At 46.6% G+C, this 24237-nt stretch overlaps 1 long non-coding RNA gene and 1 pseudogene across 2 annotated transcripts; both read left to right on the top strand.

The window, feature by feature from the left end:
* Positions 1–3706: 3706 nt before the first annotated feature.
* LOC136476847 (uncharacterized) lies at positions 3707–6157 on the top strand. 2 transcript variants are annotated; one of them, XR_010763758.1, is made up of 3 exons: positions 3707–3808; positions 4398–4463; positions 5931–6157. It is a non-coding gene; the product is annotated as an uncharacterized lncRNA (long non-coding RNA). The 2 variants fall into 2 exon arrangements; XR_010763759.1 differs by lacking the exon at positions 3707–3808 and adding an exon at positions 4057–4119.
* Positions 6158–11203: 5046 nt separating this feature from the next.
* LOC136476846 (tricin synthase 1-like) lies at positions 11204–18487 on the top strand (annotated as a pseudogene).
* The last annotated feature ends 5750 nt before the right edge of the window (positions 18488–24237 follow it).

Below are 24237 nucleotides of genomic sequence, written 5' to 3'. Positions count from 1 at the left end.
CAACCCCCAAAAATATATTAGGAGAAAAAAAGAAGACCATCTTTAATAGTACCTAATATTTCACTTTAAAAAATAAAATTTGATCATCTTCTTCCTCAGAACAAGCCCTTCGTCGATCGTCGCCTTGCTACTACTTAATCTGGCGATCGATCAACATCGTCATGACCACTGAGCATCTCTTCGAACTTGGATCATCCATTGATGGCCATCGTCATTGATCAGTTGGTGACAGGAGCTGCTTTGACGAGGACAGAGGAGGCAGAAGAAGACAAGGATGGCTGGTGGTGGTGCTTCAGCGCTCTCTCGACGAGCATGTTGAGGAAGTTCATGTGCTGCACAGCGTGCCCGAGCGCCATGAGCAAGTTGCGTGTGCCCATCCTGTTGGGCTTCTCCTCCTGCGCCCTGTCCGCCATGAGGTTCACCGCCCAGTCTAGCAGCGCCGCCTTGGGCGCCGTCAGCCTGGCGCAGCCGCCGCAGAGCCGTGCACAGTCATCCTCCGTCTTGCACCGCATCACCTCCTCCGCCGGCAGCGCGTCCAGCAGCCCGCCGGGGAGCTCCTGGAACCACGCCTGCTCCCAGAACTACGGTACGGTACCAGAAACCTTGATGAGGCCTGCAATGCAGTGCACGTCGACGCCGTGAGCCTGTGAGGCACGACGCCGGAGTTGTTGAGTTGGTCCCGGCGAATTGTCGCAGGGACTAGCGCGAGGAGGATACGCGCACGCGCATCGTGCGTAACTTTACGCGCCGGCGGCTCGTTTTTTCCAACTCCTAAAAGATTAGAAGGTGGTATTGGGAGTTGTTGAAGATGATTTTTTTCAATCTTACTAAAAAATCCTAGATTAGAGCATGTTTTTGGAACTCTTGGAGATGCTATAAGTGATTAGAATGCAGGCTGGAGGGAGATGGATGACATGCCACTAAACGAAATTGAGAATTCCTTGTGTGTTTGTCTGTTAGATAGATAGATTTGATACTCTTATGCTGTCCATGCAGTTTTAGACTAGATAGAATCAATATAATGCAGCACAAGGTCAATTTTATATCTATCAACCATTGTTAGCTAGGCTAATCTAGCTATGTTGTCGAGGTACAAAGGTGTCTGGGCAACCATCTCAAGTTTCCTGTATGACATCCAGCCCGAGTTTGTTGATTCAAAATTCTTCTGCGCTGCTACAAGGAAAAGAGGTTACATACATAGTGATGGCCATGTTACTCGGTGCGTCCCTGTGACTGTGAGTTGGTCGGCATACGAGCGTGTATATTTCCATGTGACTGGCTTTTTTTAAGGATTGAGAATTGAAATAACAAAGAGTTTTATTTTGGAGAGCAGTTTTTTTCCAACCTTGCCAAAAAATCAAGTTTAGAGTGGGTTTTGGAAACTCTTGAAGATGAAGAAGACCCTATAGTTTGAATTTTAAAATATGTGCATTGCCATTTGTTTAAAGGCATATCTGAAGGCTCATCTAATTTTTTTGTTCTATAATTATAATAAGGTATATATATCTGAGTTTTTGTTTAAAAATCATTTTTTTAGATATGTATACATGCAATATATAACTATGTCTGTATCTATAGTTATAGTTACTTATACAAAAATGTTAAAAATAGTTATAGCTGATGGGCCTGATGACATCTCTTTTTCCTCAGTACATGCTCAACACGATGGTGTACCCACGGGAGCAGGAAAGCCTGCGCGAGCTCCGCCTCATCACCCAGTAGCACACCTAGTACGTCGCAGTACGATCGAGGAGCCTTCGTTCCCATCATCTTCGTCTTTAACGTTCACTGGTTCATCACGCGCGCCCTCACGCGCGCCAGCAAGGTAGAAAGGAGATAAAGAGAATTTTTTGACACCCGATTCACTACATAGAGTTTAGAGTGGGTTTTGGAAACTCTTGAAGATGAAGAAGACCCTATAGTTTGAATTTTAAAATATGTGCATTGCCATTTGTTTAAAGGCATATCTGAAGGCTCATCTAATTTTTTTGTTCTATAATTATAATAAGGTATATATATCTGAGTTTTTGTTTAAAAAATCATTTTTTTAGATATGTATACACGCAATATATAACTATGTCTGTATCTATAGTTATAGTTACTTATACAAAAATGTTAAAAATAGTTATAGCTGAAGGGCCTGATGACATCTCTCTTTCCTCGGTACATGCTCAACACGATGGTGTACCCACGGGAGCACCAGAGCCTGCGTGAGCTCCGCCTCATCACCCAGCAGCACACCTAGTACGTCGCAGTACGATCGAGGAGCCTTCGTTCCCATCATCTTCGTCTTTAACGTTCACTAGTTCATCACGCGCGCCAGCAAGGTACGAAAGAAGATAAAGGGAATTTTTAGCACCCGATTCACTACATAGATTGAACGGGGAGCGGAGAAATGCAACCATGCAGCCGACGGATCCGGCCATCTGTCACCGAAGCCGGCAAGGGAAGGGGAGGGAAGCAAGAGAGGGAGCGAACCTTTACGTGTACAGCGGCCGGGCAGCAGTCTTTCCGCGGCCACCTCTCCCGCGGTCCGCGCCCACGGCGTGCAGCGGCGACGGCGGCCAGCAGGCCTGCTCGCAGCGGCGCGCTCGCACCTACCCCTGGCCAGGGGCATGGCCGGCGAGCACAGGCAGCTAGGGTTTGGTCGAGCACACGCGGAGTGGCGGGAAGGGGCAGCGCGGGGGAAGCAGCGGCGGCGCAGGTAGCTAGGGTTTGGTGGAGCACACGCGGAGCGGCGGGAAGGGGCACCACGGGGGAAGCGGCGGCGCGCGGCTCCATGGCCGAGGGCGCCCACCATCGGGGCCCACGCGCGGCGCTGCGCAGCAGGCCAGGTGCGCCGGCGCCCCGCCAGCGCGGCGCGCCAGGAGAGGCGAACCTGCGGGACGAAGCCACGTTGGGGTGGCAACCACGACGGCGTCCACCTGCGGGGGGCAGCGGGGGCCAACTTGCGGACGCGTGCCACCGTCCAGCCGGCGCACCGGCCATCGGTGGAGCCCATGCAGCTGGATCTAGTGGAGATGGGGAGGCCTCGCGCTGGAAAAATGAATTCAATGCATTCTATGGCATGCTTCTCGGCAATTTCTTTTGGGTTTTTCTTTATTTTAGAGCTCACAGTACCTACACTGAAACTTGAGCGCATTTAGTTTGTCGCAGTCCCTATCAATGTAAGCCTGTTCGGTTGGCTGGTTCGTATCGTTGTTGGTTCGTGAAGAAGTACTGCTGGCTGATTTATGTGAGAGAGAAATACTGTTCCGGCTGAAAATTTACGATCGTTTACGACAAGCCACAGCCAAGCGAACAGGCTGGTAGTTCTAGGGCCTACAATTTTTGTTTGGTGATGTTGTTGATATATTGATCACATTCATTTCATAAACCTATAAATGTGAATCTAGAACTTTATTTCGGAGGTTTCATGTTATTATTTTTGCTGATATGGCCCTTAGAGACCTAAATGCTTACTGAATAATTATTATTATGAGTAGGAAAGAAGACGAGGGTAAAGAAGATAAGAGTATGCAGTCAATGGGCAGGTAAAGAACTTGCACAGACACCTCCATTTTTTAGTGATGCAAAAGACTGGAATGTGCTTGACATGGTTATGTTTTACCAACAACTGTGCTTTTGGCTTTTTTCGCCAACCAGCTAAATGTTGGTTTAGGTTTATGCCTACAACCTGAGAGGATAAGTAGGCTGTAAAAAAGTAGTTCAGTTTTCTTACTGATAAAAATGTTCCTAAATACATACGGCTATTTTGAAATGGGAGTGGCACACGAGGATAGGGGGCAGCACCGGTGATGGCTATATGGTAAGCCGATTCCTGCCATTTGTTCTAGGTACTTGCATGTTCTAAGAAATGAAGATGAGTTTACAATTTTCAATTATCTTTTTTGTGAAACATCTTCAGCTATGTCTTTATTATTGTCTGGGAGTTTGGTTTTCATGCACATCCACGAGTCCTTCACTTTTGAAAATATGTATTTTTTATTTGTCCGAGTCTGAGACTTCATCTGGAATGCTTGCTTAGCAATCTTACCATCTGGCTCTGTTTTCTCAGCTATTAACAAAGATAGAGTTATAGCTATCATACTTGGAACATGGGTATCCCAACTATCGAAGGTACCGGATTCCATAACCGTGGAGTGGTGTGTATTTGAATTGTTTTATGTCAAATATTTTTTACACTCAAGGTTCCATTTGACAAATAAAACTGCAAAGTTATCACCCGTGCATGGTCGCACGCAAATATTATGTCACACTTAATATTTTAATCATTTTTTTTTTGTTCTTAGCTTGGCTTCAGAACTATATATTATTGATGTCCTTATTCATGTCACTTAGTACCATGGGTTTACTTTCTCTATTATTGCAATGGATTTAATGATTTGTTTCTACAGCTCAATGTGCACAGGCCTTGTGCAGATGAAACACCTGGGGGAGCAAAGGACTTTTCTATCTTCCAGGTTTGTTTAAGCTTCTGCACAAATACAATCCCTCCCCTTTTGCCTTTTTTCTTTTTAAATTAAACTGACCCTCATATATGTTTAGCCATATATAAGCTAGCCCTTGCTTATTACCTTGGTTGTATCATGTGTTACTGATGGTGCCTAATTCTTATTTGCTCCATGATGATTTTCATCTCCTTGTCTTCAAACTGTCATGGCTACAGATTCATATACATCATACATGTGAAACAATACTAATCCATTTGGTGATGCTTACAACATGTCTTTTCTGTTTGCAAAATTAAAGTGCGAGATTAATCCCCAAATTAAAGTGCAAAATTAAACTGTCTTTTCTGTTTGCATGTCCATTTATTGATGCTTATAGCATGTCTTTTCCTGTATGAGTAAGATAGAAATCCCCAAATCTTGTGAGATTGAATGTATGTTTATTGGAGGGAAGTTTTTGATATGTGTTAGATCAGCTCGTATCAAGTTGAATTTTTTTACAGATTTGCAAATAACTGAAACAAATTTCAGCTGTTTTAGATCAATGAACAGCATGCAGAAAACAACAAAAAATTGAAAGTACTGAATTTGCACTGTTTTTTTCTATTTTACAGATCTGCTCTACTCTGTTTATTGTATTCTTAAATTACTGAACCAACTACTACATGGATGTAGGAAATCATGCAGTAAACTACTGAACCTGTTTTGAATTGTGGCTAGCATCAGGGTGGATGATTAATTGAGAAATAGTGTTGGTAGGTTGCCACATCCATTTTTTGAGCTGAATCTTTATGTAGAGTGGTGCATAAAAATCCATTTGTAGCAATGCCTCTGTGCAGGACAATAGTCACCCGGCATGTGTGAGTTTTTTTGGTGTGAACCTGATGCTTCTGTGCACCTGTGAGTACATTTGTGCAGGAGAATAGTTGGTCATGAGTCATCTTTAGTTAATCTCAGTTCTGTTTAGTTAATTTCAGTTCTGAACCTGGGACTACTGTATCTGAACCTGAGACTATTGTAGAACCTGAGTCTATGATCCTTAACTGGAACTTTGTTGTGTCTGTCCATTTTCTTATCACTTGCATACAGTGTGAATCTGTAGAGGTGCTGCTTGTGATCTCACACGTTTGAATGCTTAGTGTGTGAACCTGGTGCTTGTGTGAAGCTTCCTTGACATGTGAAGCCTTGTTAAGTATATACAGGAGATCGAATGCATTTGTTCTGATATAATTTAGTTCAAAAATAATTTTACTGAGGCACATAGTTTACATGGCATATTGGATCACAACGTCTTGCATACATTAACTGCTCCAGCATACATTAACTGCTCCAGCTTGTCTTTGGAAAGAATGAAATGAAATCCCCCACTGAGAGTCAGTTTCATTAAATTAAAATGTTATCACGCGCAGCTAAATAGTTCTTAAACCATGCTTGCAATGACATAACAGGCATTGACCTTTATTTTGATGATTTAAATAGATTGTTCTCCAGCCCACAACTCTGAGTCGGATCGAAGCTGGAAACTTCATTAGCAGCACTAAACATCAGAGCAACCTCAGAAGCTGATGCCACTTTCCTTAAGAGCTATGTCTGATCATCTGCTACTTTGACTTTTGCTATGTGCGCTATGTTGTGTTGTGCCATCTCAGAGACTATACCTCCTTGGTGTTCTATCCTATGACTGATTCGTGTAAAATTATGTACTATTTGGACATCTAGGGTCCTGGCGTAGGACTCTCTATTTGGACATCCTCTGTATCATGTAATCTATATACAGTATTTGAACATGTCGCAACTGTTTTAGAAGTTAAGCCTTCTATTCAGTGTACGTGTTACCGTGTTGTTGGGCTAACTGTGGACCGAATAATGGGAACAAGTGCCTCTATTCCATTAACCAGGTAGAACCTGTCATATTTATTCTTTGCAGACATTATTCCATTTCTCAGATATAGAACTGCGGGCATCACTCGCGCGCCAATCACTAGTACATACCACTATATATAAAAGTTGTCGCTGCCGGCTGCTCGTTCGCCCTCGTCGTTGCCGGATCGAGGCGGCGGAGTGTGCTGTGCTACCACTCACTACTACACACAAATCTACCCAGATGGAGCGAGAATCTCGTCGAGTTGAACAAGATTTTTCTTTCCTATATAATCCTGCCTATCCTATCTTCATTCCATGGATAGGGATGGGTACTCACGACGACAGGGAGGCAACGGCGGTAGAGGTTTCAAACTATGAGTATATTAAATTATTATACATTCAAATTTCAGGCAGCGGCGGCGGCCTCTTTGAGCGTATTCGCACATGTTGCTGTTTTGGGAAGAATCGACAAGAACAAGCTCCTCCAGGTAGTAACGTACATTTTCTTAACACACAATATATCTTCTTGCTTCTTTGCAAACAAACTGCTAGCTAGCTAGTGGTTATATACATTACATTTAAATGATTTTTTTTTTTTGCAGCACCTCCTCCCCCACCTGTGATCATCATCGAGGACATGAACATCGTGGTATGGTCGGCACGCCAAACCCACCCATGGGGATACCATATATACCACGTCCACCACCCCACGCCCCTCAATCCGAACCCGGCAACGATTCTCACTGATTCGGGCAAATGAACAAACGGATCGGAGTGAAGCATGTATATTTCTAGCCTCTGTTGTGATTCCTTCCCCGCAAAAAGTAAGTTCAATATATCACAAACTGATAAGATCAGATACTACACTTACACTTCATCTCAGACAAAAGGCCGAGAAATGTATGAGTTGCATCGGTTGCCCTTGGGTAGTTTTATTGGCTCCTATGCGTTACAATTCTTCTCCCGCGGCGGTACGGTGCAAAACTAAATAGGATTACCTTATAATATTATTAGGAACGACGCCATATGCCCGAAGAGGTGGATTTCTTTGAACGGGGCGATCGGGCTGCAAAGAAACTCATATGGGTCGTTATTGGGCCGGATCGTTGGTGGCCCATGGAACAGAGGAGAAGAAAAGAAGGAAGGAGCCGGACACAGCCCAGCTGTTGTTTTCGCCGGCGTGCTCCCCATCCCCCTCGACTGCCCGAGCTTCTGCCTCTCTTTCTTTCTCGAGGACGGATCGGAGGAAGACGAAGAAGAAAAGGAGGAGAGAAGCATTACCGGGCTTGGGCCTATTGGGCTGCATCTGTGACTTCGCGTGATGGGAACCTCAGGTGGAGATGAAAGGCTTCTGCAGTTCTGCGTGTTTCACCTGTGGACGATTCAGTTCTTCCCGGACTGGTGACTCCTCCTCATCCGGTCGTCTGTCTGCCTTCGAAGCGATAACCGATCCTGTAGCCTGAATCTAATCGGTGATTGCTCCACCAAGGCTGATACTTGATCTTTACTACCAGGGCCCCGCCTAGGATGCACGACAACAACGATTTTGCTACAGCAAGGGTAGGTGAAATTGAGCCATCTAATGATAAATTTGATTCCCTTGCTGTTGTAGTCCGGCAATTAGCTGATGGTTTAAACTTCGATTTACACCATAATAGAGTCTGTCTACCCAACAACCATGTGTTTTAAACAGTTTTAACATATGATTTTTTTTACACTATAGAATTAAGATCCAACAACCTCCATCTTCCTTTTACCTCAACCTTCTTCTACCTCTAGACAATCACAAATCATAAAATCACAGATCCATAGATCACAAGAAATAATTTTTTTCTATGCAAGGACAAGAGGACAAATCACGTCCGTTAGTGACTAATAATAATAATACACCAGACCGGATTGCCGACACATCCGCCGAGCTGCCCAAATCAGAATGTCAGATGCGGAGATCACGCCAAGCCAACAACGCTGACGGAACGGAGCGGTGCTGCTAGCTGCAGACATGAAGGCGGGGCCAGATCGATCAATTAGTGTACGAAGGAGGTACAGTGGCATGCCATGTCAGTACGCATGTGTATATGCGTTTCGGAGACAGTTGAAAAGAGAGAGGAAGAGAGGAAGAAAATACATGTGTTTTTTATGCTAAAACACACGTGTGTTGTATAGCATTTCTGGAAAAAAAACGTATATTCATTGAGTTTGAAAATAAACCTCCTTTATTAGATAGTCGAGAAATTAAAATTTGCCCTTGAGAGCTCCTACTGTGCACGCAACTCAGTGCACATCCAATGATGCAGTAGTAGGCGAGCATGTGCCCTCAAGGACAAAAAAAAATCCATGTTCATCTTAGATCGTCCGATAAAGCTGGGATACGTGTCCCCAACCAGCGGCGGATCCAAAGGGGGGGCTGGGGGGGCTCCAGCCCCCCCTAATGACTTGATTTCAAGCCTAATCACTGTAGCAAAAGCTTGATTTCACCATTAAATCTTCATGCAAATCAACATCTCCATTGTTTTAGCCCCCCCTTGTCCCACATCGTGCATCCGCCACTGTCCCCAACCAAAACATCGATCAGGCTCAATTGGTTGGGTTATGGTTCACCCACCTAGGTTTAGTTATCGATTTTACACGGGGTGCTCAAGGTTTAACGATATTGTTTTTTAGTTGTAGGTCTCCTGGACTTGATCCCATGGGGACCCTGTTCTTTGGCCGGCGCTATACGGGGAAGAGCCCATCTGGGGTTTGATTAAAGTCATAGCAAAGTGGTTTTAAAAAAATTCCATATTTTTTCAAATTTGCGTAATTTTCAGATTAAAAATCTGAAAAAAGTTTAGATAAAAGGTTTCTCCCCCATCTTCTAAAAGGAGTGGAAGGGTTAAGTCAGCTATAAAAAGTTTAAGGAAGGCTCAACGTGCTTGCTCGCTGACAGCGGGACACGTGTGCTTATGAAACATCCATTGATTCAGAATTACCTTCTAAACTTTGCTTAGTGTACCAAAAAGATGTTGGGTGTAGTCATTAGTCGGCTATAAATTTCTCCTTTGCATTCAAATTTGAATTCACAATATTTCCTTTTGGTGGTATCTAGATTGTGAATTCACTTACATATATAGTCGTTGTACCAACAATTCAATTTTGAATTTCTTTATTTGGCACCTAGGACGGCAAATCATATGTGCAAGTTCAGGTATCTACAACCCCCACCCCTCATCATTAAGAAAAAAAGAATCAGATACTACCAACATGTCCAAAAATATCTATGTGGGCTTTCAATGAGTCCAGGGAATAACAAACATGGTCTTGTGCTTTTTTAGAACATGAACATATTATGGACGTGTTTGGTAGAGCTTTAGCTCCAACTAAAATAGCTCCAGCTCTAGCTTCTCCGATGAATAGTTTTTTTTTTAGCTTTAGCTTTACTTGTTAGAAAAATATTATGTAAAACAGCTTCTCCTAGCTGTTGAAAAGAGTAAAATGTCCATCGTACCTTTTTTCCTTCTCTCTCTCTCCATCTTTTATTCCCTCCCACACGGCCACGCAGAGGAGGAGCCCCGCACCAAAGGCCAAGAAGAGCACGAGCCCCACACCGGAGGTCAAGAAGAGCACGCCTAGGATTCAACGTGCCTGATGCATCGATGTTCACATCGCTACTGATCTACGAGCAGGTGTGGCCCTATGTGGCCAGAGCTCCTCTCCCGGCCTGCATCGCCGTTGCGCTACGCCACGCCGGCCTTGCCTCGTCAGGGCAAATCGAGCATCTCCTGCTGGCCAGACCTATAAGTTATCAAGAGATTGCCGGGCAAAGCTATTCTTCCTATTCGCTTGATCGTTTCTGTGGCTTATAAGGCGATTGATGTTGTTTTGTTGTGAGAGAAAAACACTGTATCATGACTGATACGATTAAGCGAACAGGGTAAATTATTTTTAGCTTCTCCTCTCTCTCTTTGCTTCTCTCAACGTGATTCGTGGGGAATCTCCACTGAAACGGAGCAGCCGGAGGGCGTTTGGTTGGCGTTCATGTGAAGCTGCTCACGAAGCGCTACCAAACACGTCCAAGTTCGAAGCATTCTTACCCTTTTTCTAATGGAGAAATCATCATTATCTATACATAGAGGACTAGTGGAGTAGGGTGTGTAGCGAGCACCCAAAGAGACCAAGCTTTTAAAATTTGAGCCAAGAAGTTTGTGGCATCCAGCACACCATTTCTATCGACGACGGTAAGGTTTTATATATAATTATACACACAACATTGACAACAAGGAGTCGAGGACGATGCGGCCAGATCTCCTTCAAGTGCTTCTTTTTTGTTGATATGTGCTGTGATTTGGCTTGAAAGTGATTCGTCCATGCAGAGACTACATACATGCCTCACTAATTTTTTGTTGTTTTGTGCTGATTTGGTCCTCTTTGTGTGTTGTTCTTGATTCGAATGTGTGAATTGGCTGGAAACAAAAAGGGTCGGAGTTCGGTCATGACCGGGACCGAAACCGAACTACCCGAGACCGAATTCCTCGGTCTTGACATTTCTAAGTAACCGATCAGTTCACGATTTCTGGTAACCGAAGTTTCATAAAAAACGAGGAACTGATCAGTTCGGTTCAGTCTAAATGAACGCCCAGGCCTAGCAAGGAAACACGTCCAAGTTCGAGGCATCATTACCCTTTTTCTAATGGAGAAATCATCATTATCGATATGGAGTAGGGCGTGTAGAGCGCACCCAAAGAGACCAAGATATTAAAATGGGAGCCAAGGGGATTGTGGCATCCAGCACACCATTCCTATCGACGGTGATAAGGTTATATATATATACACAGCATTGACAGCAAGGCTGCAAGGCATTGGGTTAGCAGGGCAGGGTATAGCTGGGGTAGGCGGCGATGGATCTTGGCATGGCGACCGGCGGTGGCGGCAGCATCTCGGATGTCCACAGCAACATCGACAGCAGCAACAAGACACTGCTCAAGAGTCAAGCCCTGTACAAGGTAATGTAATCACGTGACAAGCCGACAACCAGTACAATTAAGGTCGCTGACCGAATGATCATGGCACTAACGTCGTCGCCGACGGCTGATCGCCGTGCGTGCGTGCATGTAGTACATCCTGGACATGATGGTGCTGCCGAACGAGCCGGAGTGCATGCGTGAGCTGCGCCTCCTCACGGACAAGCACGAGCGGTACGTACGTGCTGCCCCGGCCGCCAACACAGCTTTTATGTGTTAGTTGATCTCTACCAATAGGTCCAATGGCCTATTAGGCCTTTGCCTCTGTGCCCTGATCGGGGGCGCCCAACCCTAATAGGTTGGTGGGCCCTTGTCGCATAGCACATATAAAGATAGGTGGGGATCACGGCTCGAGTAACGAGGTTGGTCTAAGCCGCCATGATCCCACCGATAGTAACCCTAATCCAATCTACAGTGTGCTGCCAGCGACGGGATGCCCCACCACACCGCCATCGCCTCTGCAGGGTCTCCATCGGTCCACTGGATCGCCACCTTGCCTCCTCACCACCGTGCCAAGCACCGGCGTCCGCGAGGCGGCATCCAGGGTGAACTTGGCGTCTATGTTGCTATGGCCCAACTACGCTAAGGCGAGGAGCCTTACCCGGATCTATGGTTACATAGAAAGGTACACCATGATTCCTAACAATGGTACCAGAGCCAGGTTGTCAGTGTGTAACCCTAACCCTAACCGGGTAAAAGCAAAGAGAAAAGGGACCGGGGGTGGCGGACGTCACTAGAACCCCGGTCATCACTGCCACCACGCGGGGAAAAGATGCCGCACCGCTGTTCTCACCGGCGCACGGTAAGAACAGGATAGATCTAGTTCGGATCTGAGGAAAGGAGTAAAAGGAAAGAAGAACAGTGGTTCCCGAAACCCTAACCCTAGGACCCTAATCGGTTGAATCCGTAGAAAGAAGCAGATTCAAAAGAAAAGAAGGGGAAGAGGGAAAGGGGATAATCTCGCAGATCTCGAATCAAACCAAAAGAAAACCTGAATTGGAGATCTCGAATCAAACCAAAAGAAAACACGAATAGGGTTCAACCGAACCCTAACCCTAACTCGCATGAAGAAGGGGAAGAGAAAGATTCGGTATAAATAGAAAAGAAAAGAAATCAAAAGAAAAGCGAAACCCTAACCCTAGATCTCGATTCGGATGAACTCCGGAAAGAAAAGAAATCAAAAGAAAAGCAAAACCCTAACCCTAGAATGAATCCTCATCCCAAATCGGTTCAATCTAAGCACCAAAAGAGAACTAGAGAAGAAATCCAAAGAAAGAAGACGAACATTCAAAACCCTAATCCCTATCACCGGTTCAGATAAGAGAAAAGAAAACCAAATTGGAGAAGGTGAAAGGTCCTTGTGTGGTTTTGGTAATTGAGTGAAAACCTAGGTGGACTAATTGTGTTTATGTGAGATATACAGGTGATTAGTCCACAGGTACATATGTGTGAGCAACATATGCCATGAAGGTGAAAATGGCTTGGAGATGTTGCAAAGCTCACACATGTGATGATGAAGGAGCTCATTACACATGAGACATGACATTGAGTCATGTGATCAAGGTGGAGAAGATCAAGACAAGACTTGGCTTGATGGACCGGTTGCAAGCGTGAAGGGCAAGTCGGAGGCTTTGGAGCGATGGACCGCGTGGCGGTGAAGCTTGAGCAAGACTTGGCACCGATGGACGAAGGCAACGGTGAAAAGCAAGTGAAGTCAAGATTGATGAACCAATATGATCACATGATGATATGAAGTGGATCATATCATTGTTGATCATGTTGGTGCATGTGTTGCATCGACATTAGAGGAGATGGAATGGAATGCGCAAAGCAAAGGTATAACCTAGGGCATTTCATTTCACCGGTCATAGGTGTGTAGAGAAGTTGATGACCAGGTTTAGGATAGATGGCCATACTATTAAGAGGGGCAAACTTGTTTGCATATCGGTCATCTAGTGCCACTCGAGTGATCTAACTTTGCATCGTCGCTAGGATCGAGTGGCGTGGCAAGTTGAGTGGCTAATCCTTTGGGAAATGATTGTGAAAATGCTAACACACATACACATGGTGGTGTACACTTGGTGGTGTTGGCATATTTATAAAGGAGATGAAGTTGGAGTTGATGTGGATCAACTCGGCGATGGAATGGAGGTGAGAAGGGTTTGAAACTCCATCGGTGGAGTGTCCTCCTGTAGAGTGCGGACAGTCCGACGGTGTCACCGACGCACTAGACAGAAAAGATAGGGTCTCATAGAGTGCACTGGACGCTGGTCACATGGTGACTGGACGCAAGATTCCAGCGTCTGATCAGTGATGACAGACAGCGTGCAGGCATCGGTTATCGACCGGACGCTGACTATGTGCATTCGGTCAGGGTGACGTGTGGTGACATAGAAAGAGCAGAAAGGCCAGAGAGTGACCAGACGCTGGTGCTGCGTCCGATCATGATCGACTGGACACGTCCAGTCATGTCTGGTACCTTACAGGAAACGACCGGACGCTGGGGTTGCTGCGTCCGGTCAGTTCAAGTTGCTGCGTCCAGTCGACAGATGACCGTTGAGATCGAGTGAACAATATTTGAAGTAGGGGACACGTGGTGTGCATCGCACAACCAGACGCTGAGGTCCAGCATCCGATCGATCAGACCAAAGCGTCCGGTCGTCCTAACTTTTGCCTAGTGAAGGGGTAACGACTCTATTTGTTCGTGGGGTTATAAATAGAAGCCATGGTCGGCCTTGGGCCGGTAGCTGAGCACACTAGAGCCTTGGTGGCTTGTGTAGTAGTGTTTGAGAGCCCTCCATCTCATATATATTTGATAGTGATCATTCGATTATGTGAGAGAGCGATTGCATCGTGAGGTTGCATCGAGTGGCACTAGGTGATCGAGTTGCAAGCCGGTGGTGCTTGTTACTCTTGGAGGTTGCCACCTTCTAGATGGCTTGGTGGTGGTCTCTGTTGAAGCCCGTAAGAAGCTTGTACGGTGCTCTGGAGAAGAGCTTTGTGAGGGGCATTATGCTCGCCCCGCAGGAGCCGTGAAGAGCAACTCTAGTTGAGCGTGTTATTGAGCTACCCTCACTTTCGGGGTAGGTTCTTGTGGTGCTCGATGTGCGGGCTTGGCGGGTGATGCCAATTAGCCGTCGAACCACCAAGTGAGCGGTCGACACAATGGGGACGTAGCGTATTGGCAAGCACGTGAACCTCGGGAGAAAAGTCATCGTGTCAACCTTGTTCTTCCCGTTGGTTTGCATCCTCGTTACACAAGCTTGTAATTACTTTCATATATATTGTGCTTGTATAGTTGCTCTTGTAACTAGTTAGCTTGTGTAGCTTACTAGTTACCTTCTTGCTTGTGTAGCATAGAAGTAGCTCCCTTACGTGGCTAATTAGATTTGTGTAACCTTGTTAGTCACTTTGCTTAGTTTGTGTAGCTAAGTATTTGTGCTCCCTAATTTGGCATTGGTTGCCTTGTTATTGAGCATTGCTAGTGAGCTTAGTTGGCTTTGTGCTTTTGCTTACTAGCATGTGTAGGAGCTCCCTTGTTGTATAAAGTACTAGTGGCATAGGTTTGTATGACCTTGCTCCTAGAATTGGTTAGGTGAGCTCTAGCTAGCCTAGCACCTTTGTTGCTTAATTAGTATCTTTGGAAGGTGCTAGAGAACATAGATAGAAGGGTGTAGTCTTGGCTAGACCGATAGTTCTAATTTCGCACTTGCTTCGGTTAGCCGACGCGATTAATTTTAGAAAGGACTATTCACCCCCCCCCCTCTAGTCTGCCATCTCGACCCTACAGAAGGGGAAAGGGGGAACGGACCTACCTCACCGTGCGTTGGGATCACCCTTCGCCAGCGCGGGAGAAGAAGGGCCGAGCCAGGGGCAGCTGCTCGCCGGGCTCGGTCAAGGGGGCACCGCGGCCAGGCCGCTCGACGGCGGCGTGCTCACCCGTTGGGGAGCACGCGCGCCGATAAGGGGGTCGACGACGGCGCCATGGTCGCTCCACCGCCTTCGCTTGCTCTTGGTCACTGCTGGTTGCGCTGAGGAAGAATGATCGAGTGAAGAGAGAGAAAGGGAAGTGTGGGGGTATGGCCCCTAAGACATGGGCCACACCATCGGAGGTGGCCCAGGCCACAAGATCAAGGCGTGCACGGCGCTGCTCGTCGTGCACCGTAAGACATTATATAATACCAAATAGGCTACTTTACTTATAACCCTACCTCCTCCAGAGTATATAAGGAGAGGTAGGGGTCCCATAGCGGATAGGATCTATCAGATCGAATCATCATGTATTCAATACAATACACCAAAGACACAGGACGTAGGGTATTACGGCCCGAACCTATCTAAATCGCCGTCTCTACGCCTTGTGTCACTATCCGGTTCCTGATCACGCGCACCCCCACCGACAAATCTACCATTGCGGGATACCCCTCGGTGGACTGCCGAGCATATTCTGTCGACAGTTGGCACGCCAAGTAGGGGTGTGCGCTTGATCCATGGCGAGCCAGATGGACCTCAAATCAACAACGTGTTCTCGTCATCAATCTCGTGGAGATCCATGCCGGTCCACGACGATGATTTATCACTGCTACACCAGCCCCTACGACAGCAGATCCGATCTCAGAATCACCTCCAAGGTCGCCTTCACCAACAACTCACCGCCCGCCAGGTGTTCGTCGTCAACGCCGACCAGATAACGCCATACATGGTGTTTAGAGAACATGTAGCTAGCATGGGTTTAAGGGAAAGCCTAAAATTCTTGGACAAAAGAAGGCATAAAGATAAGTATCTATTTCAGAAAAGAGTAGTGTGTTGTAGCTGTTAAATCTATCGGCAATGGACCATGACGATGAGACATGCTCTATGCGCTAATCTGTAATGGAATGAACAAAAGTAAATGATATGAAATTGAAAGATGGAATGAGATCAAGGGGGAGAATGTTAGTTGATCTCCACCAATAGGCCCAACAGCCTATTGGGCCTTTGCCTCTGCATCCTGATCGGGGGCGTCCAACCCTAATAGGTTGGTGGGTCCCTGTCGCACAGCACATATAAAGATAGGTGGAGATCACGGCTCGAGTAACGAGGTTGGTCTGAGCCGCCATGATCCCACCGATAGTAACCCTAATTCGATCTACAGTGTGCTGCCAGCGACAGGATGCCCCACCACACCGCCGTCGCCTCTGTAGGGTCTTCATTGGTCCACTGGATCGCCACCTCGCCTCCTCACCGCCATGTCTAGCACCGGCGTCCGTGAGGCGGCATCTAGGGCGAGCTTGACGTCTACGTTGCTGCGGCCCAACTATGCTAAGGTAAGGAGCCCTACCTAGATCTACGGTTACACTGAAAGGTACACCATGATTCCTAACCTTATGCAGAGCTCCTGCTCTTCTTCTCGCTCTGTAAGACTGTAACCTGTGTGTGTGAGTGCGATCGCACATCGCACGAGGTACATGGCGATGCCCCCGGACGAGGCGCAGCTGCTGCGGATGCTGATCAAGCTGAGCGGCGCCAGGAACGCCATCGAGGTGGGCATATTCACCGGCTGCTCACTGCTGGCCATGGCGCTGGTGCTGCCCGATGATGGGAAGGTGGTCGCCATGGACGTGAGCCGCGAGTACTATGAGCTCGGTCGCCCCTTCATCGAGAAGGCCGGGGTGGTGCACAAGGTGGACTTCCATGAGACCCCGCGCTGGAGCGCCTGGACACGCTGCTCGCTGTTGGAACCAGTGGTGACCACCGAGTTCTCGATCTTGGAGCTGGCTTGTAGCCGGCCCAGCTCGTTACGAGCCTGCACTCCCACAGGTCCCAGGTCCACCGGAGCTACAACATATAAGGCCTTGGGCCTTCCCAACCCAAAAGACTAGCCTGATAGGTGAGGGTTCTCCCGCCTTATATGGTGTGCTCCCCCACCATCGCTACACGATATGGGACTAAACCCCAACAATCTCCCCCTTAGTCACACATCGGGGTGCCCCCTATGACGCTTGAGATTTTTTTATCGGGTTTAGTTTTTCTGACCATGGTCTCATATACCAATTGTTGGACCCGGTGGTGACCACCGAGTTCATGATCTTGGAGCTGGCTTGCAGCCGGCCTGGCTCGTTACCACGAGCCTACGCTCCCACAGGTCCCAGGTCCACCAGAGCTGACAACATATAAGGCCTTGGGCTTACTCAACCCAAAAGACTAGCCTAATAGGTGAGGGTTCTCCCGCCTTATATGTTGTGCTCCCCCACCATCGCTACACGATGTGGGACTAAACCCCAACAATCTCCCCCTTAGTCACACATCGGGGTATCCCCGCCATATGTGACGCTCGAGATTTTTTTATCGGGTTTAGCTTTTCTGACCACGGGTACCGGCTCTGATACCAATTGTTGGAACCGGTGGTGACCACCGAGTTCTCGATCTTGGAGCTGGCTTGTAGCCGGCCCGGCTCGTTACGAGCCTGCGCTCCCACAGGTCCCAGGTCCACCGGAGCTACAACATATAAGGCCTTAGGCCTTACTTAACCCAAAAGACTAGCCTCCCCCACCTTATATGTTGTGCTCCCCCACCATCGCTACATGATGTGGGACTAAACCCCAACAATCGCTCGAGATTTTTTTTATCGGGTTTAACTTTTTCTGACCATGGGCTCATGATACCAATTGTTGGAACCGGTGGTGACCACCGAGTTCACGATCTTGATCTTGGAGCTGACTTACAGCCGGCCCGGCTCGTTACCATGAGCCTGCGGTCCCACAGGTCCCAGGTCCGCCGAAACTAACAACATATAAGGCCTTGGGCTTACTCAACCCAAAAGACTAGCCTGATAGGTGGGGGCTTCTCTCGCCTTATATGTTGTGCTCCCCCACCATCGCTACATGAACACTCGCCGACGACGCCAACCACGGCGCCTTCGACTTCGTGTTCGTGTACGCCGACAAGCCCAACTACGTGCGGTACCATGAGCAGCTGCTCCGCCTGGTGCGCCTCGGCGGCGCCATCGTGTACGACAACACGCTGTGGGACGGCACCGTGGCGCTGCCGCCCGACGCGCCGATGTCGGACCTGGACCGCCGCTTCTCCGCCGCCGTTCGCGACCTCAACGCTCGCCTCGCGGCGGACCCGAGCGTCGAGGTCTGCCAGCTCGCCGTCGCCGACGGCGTCACCATCTGCTGCCGCGTCGTGTGATGGATGACACGACACGACATCGCCGGCCGGATTCGATCAGCCGTGCGTGCGCGGCAGTGTAGATGTGAATAAGGTGGTCTGGCCCCGGGCGTCTGGGTGTTGCAAGCTGAGAGCAGCAGACGTTCACGTCCTGCGCCTTGGCCTTTGATCAATGCATTGCTGCTAGCAAATTGTTATCATAATATCATCACGGTCTATTAATATAGCTGCCCAGCCCAACAAAGGATTCCAATGTTGTTATGCACAAGCACAATTTCCGATGGGTTACTATGCACAATCTGCAGGTTGGGGCATGCCAGTTTCTGCAACTCCGATCGGGACCAGTGCCAACATCAAACCCTTCTTTTCTGCTGGTCACAATTTGGCCCAGAAATAGGTGCTTGGATAAACTGGATAGTACTAGTAGGATCCGACCACGTGAACTTATATCAAGTTGCCCAGAACGGTTCAATTCAACGGTTGCTCGTTCGGGCACTGGACACCAGGGCTTGCATTCATAATATTCCCTTTGTATGACCTCCCTCCAACCCTCTATCCATATCTTTGTAGATGGCCTGCTGATTTTCAATTCAAATTATACTTTTAATTTTCACTTCTCTTATATCTGAGGTCGCTAATGTAATTTTGTCATTGCTGGACTATATATAGAAAGAAGTTATGAATTATCCTTTTATAACAGTAGCTGGTTCTTGGTTGTGACTGAAAATTCAGGCACCTGAAACGTTGCAACTCCCTTTAATTTCTGGATGGAGCACAAGACTGGCATGCAAATCGCAATCCATGTATATATCAATTGCATCGTATGTACATATTCCGTTGCTTATTACACTCCACTGGAAATTCCGTTATGCTTTGAGCCCTAGTCATCATGGATAGATACATTCTTCTAGACCAAATAATGACGTAAACGAATAATCACTTTTTCCCTGGCTTGATTATTCCATCTCGCGTAGATACCTCTTTATTATGATCATTCATCAGTATACAGAATAGTAGGATTCTCATCTCCTCCACTTCTGCACGCTGCACTTGCCAAAAGTGATTAAAACTTTGCTCACTTTGTTTCTTATATCCAGTGTGACAACATTCAACAACATACTTTGGCCCCGTTCGCTTCGCTGAAAAAACAAGCCGAAACATTGTTTCGGCTGATTTGTTGTGAGAGAAAAACATTGTTCCAGATGAAAAAACAAGCTGAAAAGTACGGATTATAACAAGCGAACAGGGCCTTTATATACAGTATGCGGTGGAGCCAGGAATTCTACGTAGGAGGGGCCAGCCAAGTACAATCATAATTGAACTAAATAAAAGTGATTAATCAAACAAAAATGAGTTTATAAATTGTCACTAAGTTACCTTGATCATTCCTCACGGACGCTACTACATAAAAGATTTTATGAGGCGGTGCTATTTTATTATCCAAGGCGGGCAGCCTGGGCGGCCGCCTCCATTAATCGGTTATAGGGCCGTCGGCCAAGGGCCCACCTCGGTTAATGCTTAACAGAGGCGGACAGCACTAGGCGTCCGCCTCTATAATGTAGATTGATTAACCGAGGAGGTCGACATAAGGCAACCGCCTCTGTTAATCCATTAACCGAGGTGGGCAACTTAAGACGTTGGCCTCCGTTAATCGATTATTTTCGAGGACGTAAATCGATTTACAGATCCGCCTCGGTTAATGATTGCAACAAAAATAAATCATAACCTTTTTATATGAATTCGGATGAAGACAAACTTTATTTTAAAATTATAGCTCTCGACGAGATCTACAACTTTGTAGTTCAAAAGTTTTTGAATTGAACAGTTTAGGGTCCCAAAATATTGTTGTAAGTGCATAAATTTTGAAATTTGAAATTTAAAATTATCAAATGATCTCGGATATTGACATGGTCTATACAAAAGTTATAGTTCTCAATAGAATCTATAACTTTTTAGTTGAAAAGTTTTTAATTGAAAGATGTTTAGAGTCCCAAATATATGTTCGAAGGTTATTTTGGGGCTATTGCGTTCTTGCCCCTATTTTGAACTCCAATTGTGATTTTACCCCCATTTTCTTCCACTTTGTGTTTTTACCCCTGCTTTTTCAAAACGAAGGTTCAGTTTACCCCTACTCCGTGAACAGCAGGTAACGGTGTTAGAAAAGTTGAAAGATGACAAGTTTACTATAACACCCCGGTGTTATGCCTGCATTAGGCACTGCAAATCATACATATCATGCATCATCAAGCATCCTAATCATACATGCCTAATCATGTAAATAACAATTGAAACACTGCTTCGAAATATATGAAACATGTTGTGAAATCTAAATGTTGCATACCTTTGTTAGAATTGTTTTGCCCTGATTTTGCTTGCTCGGTTAGTAAAACATGTTTGGCTATCATGGTAAATCATCTAGAAATGTTTAGTTCAATTTTTGGAGCAAGGTTTATATTCAAATTAATTCAAAATTTGGCTTCAAAAATAAATTCCCAAAAATTGGGGTTTTGAGTTAAACGTGGACTTTGATCTTACAATTCAAAATCTAGAAAGAATTTGGCTGTGGTCATAAAAGCAAAGTTGTAGAGAATTAAATTCTAATCAACTTTCATTTTTGGTACATTTTTAAAAGATGTCATTTTCTTGCTCAAAATAATATTTGAAAGATGGAATTTAAAAATTCCTTGAAAATATATTTGGAAAAGGGCTTTTTCTCCTTCGCGGGCTGCCGCCTCGTTTCTGGCCCACGACCGAAGCCGGCCCAGCCAGCCTCCCGCGCGCGCCTCGCCTCGCTCGGCCCAGCCCAGCGCCGCGCCGCGCTTGGCCTGCCTCCGCGCGCCTGCCCGCTGACGCGCCGCGCCGCGCGCCCGACCGCGGCAGAGCTTGCCCGCCGCGTGGCGGCCATGCGCCGTCGACGCCGCCGCGCATCGCAGCCGGCCTGCGCCCGTGCCCACTCGCCCGCCTATTCCTACCGTAGCCGGTGCGCTCGCTCGCTCATTCCCGCGCTGCCTCTCCTCTCTGCAAACACCGCGCGCTCCCACTCTGCCCCTCGCTGCGCCACCGCACCCGCCGGCGAAATCTGCCGCGGCTCCTCCACCTCGGCCAGCAATCACGCGCCCGCAGCTCCGCCTCGCTCTCCTTCAAGTCGTGCTCGCGTTTGCGCCGCCTGCCGAGCTTAGGCAGAGCCGTCTCAAGCCTCGCCACCGCCGGCCATGGCGCCGCCGTGCTCGGACGCCATGGAAGGCCCCTTCCTCCTCTTCTCCAACCCTGCCTAGCTACCCTACCGCATTCACCAGCTTCTCGCGCATCGCATGCGCCCGCTATCTCGCCCTGTCTCGGCCGGAGATGGCCGCCGGCCTCGTGGCCGAGCCGCGCCGCCGCGACAGCGCAAGCGCCGGCGTGGCCTCTGCCTCAGCCAAGCCAGGCCGAGCCAGGCCGTGGGCCGACGCCCTGCCGGGCCGTCTCCCCTTCCTTGCGCTCGGGCCGCGCAGGCCAAAAGTGGCCATGGGCCGATGAAATCCAGCCGGCTGGCCCAGTAGCCGTAGGATAAATGGTTTTCAATTTATTATTTATTATTTGAAAATAGGAATGGTTTGAAAAATGTTTGGGTACTCAAAATTGCTCCAAATCTATTGAAATAAATTTGTCTAGGTTCCTTATCATCATATCTACTTGGGAAAATTATTGCATGTCATTTTTGAGATACTTTGCTGTAGAATTTTTATTTAATCATGTATATTGCTGGTAGCTTGAAAAATATGTAGAAAATCTATAGGTTTCAGAAAAATATGATTCTAAGTTTGTTAATCTTCTTATGTAATGTACTTCCTAAGAAAAATATGTTTCATGCATGTGCTATGGGAAAATTTTGAGGTGTAGTTCAAGTCCCTTTTATGGCTGATTTTTGTTATTTTAGTTAGAGAGCAAACTTTGTATAAAACATGCATGTGATAAATTTTGTACAGTCATTGTATGCTATGAAGAACATAGGAAAAATACTAACTCTATTGTTTGACACTTTTCATAGTACAAAGTATTTTCATGTACAAAATCATGCCATAGCTTGTTATTTTTGTGTAGGCTAATCCACTCATTCAAATATCATGAAAATCTGTTAGTAAACTACTTAGGGTAGTGCTATGCTGTAATAATTTTCTAAGATTTTTCTAAGCAAGAAAAATAGAGGTTGCTATTCAAACCTATTATTAATTAGGGTTTAATTAAGGGTTGCTTTATGTGTGTTTAAGAAATTAGTAAAGCTTGGGTGTATCTTTGAAGCATTTAATAAGATATGTTGACTTAACATATTAGTAGTAGAAGAGAATGCAGTAGATGACATGTGCTTGTAGTATATTTTCTTGGATGATGTTGACTACATTGCATTAAACATATCCATTGTATTCATCTCATCCGATGCACCGATTGCATAAGCACTTACGCGCATTGCATCATATAGGATCGCAAACCGAGAACCCAGTCGTCATACCCGAGGAGCCCGAGGAGCAGTTCGAGGTGCAGCCGCAGGAAGTGCCAGAAGCCGACGAGGAGGACGTTGAGGAACTTCCGGAGTGCCCCGATCACCGTCCGAGCTCCTTCGAGAGAGGCAAGCTCCGGAGCATTTTCTCCCGGTTTGCAATTATTGATGAAATGCTTTACTTTAATTGATGCATTACGTCCAGGAGTTGTTTGCCACTGTTGTTGCATTATACCTTGTTTACCTTTGTTATACTATATCCTTGTTACCCTGGTATCCGTAGTCGAGTCAATGCTTAGCTGGCTTAGACCGGTAGAAGTCGGGTGATTTCCTGTCACCTGCGAGCTATAGGTGGTTACCTAGATCTGCTTGGATGACTATGAAGTCATGGTATAACTAAGTGTTAAATGAAGTTGAGACCGGACGGAGACTTGCAGAGTTTTGGACTGTAGTGCTTTCCGTCTGTGTCGATTAAGGACCGACCGTTGTTGGGCCTCGAGTCATGTTGAACGCATGCCTTACATTTAGCTGGCCGGATAAAGTACCTTCCGACCGCGAAGCTGGGAGATTATTCGGGCCGAGTAGATTGCTCGTAACGCACTATGCCGAAGCAGGTGTGGTAGGACACGGGGGTGGGATGATAAGACCAAAGGGCAGTCGGTTGGCCCCTAGGTACATGTGGTTCCTGGCAAACTCGAGATTCCTGGATAGTTGACTCGGTGATCAATATCTCACTTTAGCGGGTGAGTGAGGTTTGTGTAAGGAATAAATCACCAGCTGGTTAGGAATCGATTCGAATCACCATCGCTCCTGGATAGTGAGCACTTGACTTGAGTTACTTCATCGTAGTAAATGTTTATGGAACACTTGGACAGTTATAATGAATATGACGGTATGGAAGTTGTTTAATGATCATTGGTTATCATTATCTGCTTAATCACATGTTTACTCTAGTATAGGTGTAAATCTAGTCGACAGGTTAATAACAGTTAACTTGACAATAATGCTTTAAAAAGGGTCATGAAATGCTAAAAATGCTTCTTTTTGCAAATGAGTCAGCTACCCTACTATAAAGCCCTTCATAATCCTTGGTGTCACTTATTTTTGGTTATGTCGGGTAAGTCTAGCTGAGTACCTTCTCGTACTCAGGATTTTATTCCCACTTGTTGCAAATGAGCAGATGTATTACGGCTACTGTATCAACTACCTGTATCCTGCGATGGGTGATGCTTAGGACCATGGGCATGGTCATTCCTTACGTCTCGTCTGATGCTTTTGTTGGAGATGATCATTCGCT

This window comes from Miscanthus floridulus, chromosome 8 (assembly GCF_019320115.1).
Source record: "Miscanthus floridulus cultivar M001 chromosome 8, ASM1932011v1, whole genome shotgun sequence".
NCBI classification, from domain to species: Eukaryota; Viridiplantae; Streptophyta; class Magnoliopsida; order Poales; family Poaceae; genus Miscanthus; species Miscanthus floridulus.
The sequence above is the reverse complement of the archived record's forward strand: the minus strand, read 5'-3'. Positions and strand labels throughout refer to the sequence as shown.